General features: G+C 38.3%; 1 long non-coding RNA gene across 1 annotated transcript; it reads right to left on the reverse strand.

The window, feature by feature from the left end:
* Positions 1-2769: 2769 nt before the first annotated feature.
* On the reverse strand, positions 2770-4249 carry LOC136435406 (uncharacterized). Its single transcript, XR_010755837.1, has 3 exons — positions 4191-4249; positions 3822-3869; positions 2770-3609 (listed from the first exon to the last, which is right to left on the reverse strand). It is a non-coding gene; the product is annotated as an uncharacterized lncRNA (long non-coding RNA).
* Positions 4250-4492: the final 243 nt, after the last annotated feature.

Here is a 4492-nt window from a genome sequence, read left to right on the forward strand (position 1 = left end):
ATGACTGACGTATTAGGAGTGTTTTTCATCAATCAAAAATCATACCAGTTGATCCTCCTCACCCAAATAACATAAGTTGTCCAAACCCCCTTGTTATGATTATGAAAGAAGGTTATGCTAACATTTTTCATCAATAATGCAAATAAGCTCCTTATAAATCATACCAGTTGATCCTCCTCACCCAAATAACATAAGTTGTCCAAACCCCCTTGTTATGATTATGAAAGAAGGTTATGCTAACATTTTTCATCAATAATGCAAATAAGCTCCTTATAAATCATACCAGTTGATCCTCCTCACCCAAATAACATAAGTTGTCCAAACCCCCTTGTTATGATTATGAAAGAAGGTTATGCTAACATTTTTCATCAATAATGCAAATAAGCTCCTTATTAGCATAATTTGATTCAATGGTGTTCACATTCACACAACTTCTAAATGCAACAAGTATGAAATTGCCGTTATTTACTAGTATGGAATGATAGTAGTTTCTCATGAATTATGCAAATTAGGCCTACATTTGCATAATTTCTATCTATTGACATTCCTCTCTTCCTCAGTTACAAATGTCACATATTTGAATAGTCATATCATGGAACACAGCAGGTTTTTAAAATTGCCTCATTAATTATAATCTGATTTGCATAATTATCATCCAATCATACAAAGCATCACGTAAGCTATCTACATACCAAAAATCATGACCATCCATCAAGCCCATCTCGAGTTATAGTATTTTCTCATTAATTATGTAAATGCGGTTCTCATTTGCATAGCTGATATCTATTAATATTTCTCTCTTCCTCAGTTACATATGTCACATGTTTGCGAGTCCTATCATGGAAATTGATGGATGTATAAACTTTCCTCATTAATTATGCAAATTAGTTACTGATTTGCATAATAAGTATCCAATCATGTACATCATCGCTCAAGCTATGTACATGCAAAAAATCATGACCTTCCATCAAGCCCTTCTTGAGTTATTCCCTTTCAAAGTCTGAAGCAAAACCTGCCCTTGCAGTTCCAAAAAAGTTGCTAGGGGGCCCAAACCTATACCACTTACTCTCTGCCCAACGAGCTATCTACCACTCAAAAATCAGTTCCATAGCATGTCCACAACACGAGATATCATAACAGGAAGTTCCGCTGCAGTACCGTAACAAGCCACTAGGGGGCCCAAAATCTAATCATTTTCAGGTTTCATCGAGACCTACCAACATACCAAATACCAAGACAATCCTTCCAAGAATTCTCGACTTATCGTGTTCACTAACAGACACACAGACATGCTCGGTATTCCCATGCTGTGGCACTGTATTAATGACTGTTCTTACTCATATAAGGCCGTGTATATCCAACTTTTGTCTCCCTCAACCACATTCCACACCAATGAATACAGGGCTGACGTCACTGTTGAGTTGCGCAGTGGCGTGCAAAAATTGCGAACACAAATTGGGTCCTCACACTAAACTTTTGAAACTCCCTTTTTTTTGAAAATTTTGGTCAATTTTGGATTCTTTTGGGCTAGAAGGAACGGGTAGGGTCTAAGCTTTCCCAGTTTGGTCAAAATTTGTATGTTTCAGTCTTTTAATTGGTGTAAGGAGATATCTTTGTGGTTTGGTTTCACATGCTCAGAGTGGACTCTTCCAGGCTGGGAGTAGGTCAAAGTTGACGATTGTTTTCGTCTGTCAGTTGTTACGAGAGAACGAGCTGGTCAACTGTCTATTTTCTTTGCATGATTATAAAGTTGACAGATGTGGCTTTCTGGTGCATAAGAATTTTGGGGGCTTGCAATTAAGGTGAATCCTTTTCTGAGCCCTTGTTTTAGTGCTTTAAAGCATTACTGCCTATGGGCAAGTCTATCTCTTGTATCTGCCCTACAGCTGGCTGATAGCCAATTTGTCCCTGGCAGTAACTGACGTTTCCTGCCTGCCTCATGACCCCTCATGACCAACTTTGCACCCATCTACCCGTATCAATATCCCCTGAAAAAACACAGCCCACACGTCGCAACCAGAACGCATAGTATGAGCATACAATTTAACACATTTTTACACTTTTCTCGTTAATTATGCAAAGTACTTCACCCAAAATCTAATCATCTTGAGATTTCCCACATACACACGGACACACCAAATACGACAACAAACCATCCAGGCGTTCTCGACTTATCCTGTTCACTAACAGACACACAGACATTCATCAAAAAATAACCTACTCGACGACAAATTTCGTCGCGAAGGTAATAAAGATTAATTCTATTCAAATATATTGACTGTACCATTCCTTCATCACTTTCAACTTACAAGTTACAACACTCCAATATTGAGCCTTTGTGGCCCATATAATATCAAAATACTCATATATTTTCATGACCAGCTATAACATATATCAGCACACTCTACACATACACTAGTCCTGTACCAACAAATGATTTTTAACCCTATCTAGGCTGGACTCATTCGCCACATCATAACTTCCAAATGGTATGGTGCATGATCAAATTTGCAGGGGGTAATAAGCATGTAAATATTAATCACTATCCATAATAAGCCTTGATTATTTGGCGAAGATAATGTGTTTGTGGAACTCTAGTTTAACATACACTTTTCATTATTTCGAAGATTTCATTATCGACAACCTTATGCAAGGTCAGACCTTGTTGGACTACAATATGAATTGGAATCAGGTTGCCACGTGCACCTTCAATTTGAAAGAATTGTGTCTGGACAAATATTTTCTTATATCAACTTTATTACAGTAATGAAAAGCATGGCTATGTGCAGCTGAATATACAATGGTTATAAGTGGCATTGTTTTATGCACATGTCTTTGGTTTCTTATTTGTCCTCCTATTCCTTTTTCATCCTCACGGACGATCGGTTCAGCGTCCATGGACTCAGCATGCAATTTTGAATTTCTTAAACACTGTTCTTGAGTTGAGCCCTTGACGTGAACAAGAAGGCAGGGCATAGTGATGACAGCTTGCCTTAGGACTGCCACCACTCCCTCCACCATCCATCAGCAGGCAGGAGGCAGAACATATCCGACGTCCTGTCCAAGTTATCTTATTTGTCGAGACCTATAAAAAAACATTCCTAAGATACTGTCCTATGCACTACATTAAAAACCTCACAAACCTTAATGATTTTACACGCACAGAAACTAAGACAATCACATTGCAGGAAAAGCTTTCAATGTAAACAATCTTTCTCTGTGCTACTCTCATACATTAACTGAACATCCTACCCATATATAAACATGCCAAAGTGATGTGCTACGATGTAATATAGCATTTCATTGCTTTCAAGAGTATCTTATCATGAACACAAAAAGGGCATAGGGATAATATGATGATAACTGGCATCCTTTAAGTTGTGAAGTCTTTGCTTCTTGAAAAACGTTTTTGTCAACGCTTCAGGGGCGGAGGCATGTTTAAAAGCTGTAGTCATTACAACCATGGACAGTCACAATGTAATGAGGTAGTTCACAGGCATAACTGACCGGGAGTTTGAATGCCCTTGAGGCTATGATAACTACTGATGATAGAATCGTCATGCAGAGCTGTCAGTCACGGAGAGGCCCACCGCGTTGAACTCGTCCATTCTGAAAGGGCAGGTATGACAACATTTAATGGGAAGCGTGTACAATATATCTCAGTTACATGTGAGTGTGATAGAAAGACTAACATGCCATGTAAAGAATGATCTGCTTCGGAATACCTTCAATCGGAACTCCCTATCCTAAAATACCTAAAAAAAACTTCTACTTTATGCCTTGGCATACACAACATCAGTGTCATATAGAAAGTGACTTACGTGCCATAGAGGGGATTCTCCACCTCGACATCAGCACTCGGGTTATCTCTGAAAACATGGACGAATACAATATACTAGTACCCATACACGGCAACTCGTGAAACTATCTAGTACATGTATATAACAGATATTCATGTGAACGTGCAACTAAGTGTAAACTTTGCTAGCATAAGTTGCGAGTTCCTTCCAAGTTACGAGTCCAATAGTCCGTTTTTTTCCTCATACTGACAAACTCAGTGACGCAATATTACTTCGTCAGAGAAGACTAATTATAAGAGACGGGTGTTATGCGAAGCACCAGTACGATTGCTGTCTGGTAAATAGTGTATATGTCTACACAAAGGAAACGATTTCCACACAGTGACTTACGTGTTGTGGGTGCTCGCATCCAGTCGTTGCATCGGTACACTACGGGCCTCGAAATTCCTGTAATATCATATAGCACTTTGAGATGTTGTAGAGTCAATTCCATGTCACCGAGAGGGTTTTCATGTAATATTGCTAGTGAGTTCAAACAATTTTAGATAAAAGACTATTCCAGTCAAAATAGTTCTAAATTGTTCAAACAATCAAGAATGAAAGTTTGAACATGTTTGAACTTATTTATATATGTTGGAACTTTTTGGAAAGTAATTGCACAAATATCTCTTTATTTAGAACAATTTTCAAAC

The sequence above is a fragment of the Branchiostoma lanceolatum genome, chromosome 5, assembly GCF_035083965.1.
Source record: "Branchiostoma lanceolatum isolate klBraLanc5 chromosome 5, klBraLanc5.hap2, whole genome shotgun sequence".
NCBI lineage: Eukaryota > Metazoa > Chordata > Leptocardii > Amphioxiformes > Branchiostomatidae > Branchiostoma > Branchiostoma lanceolatum.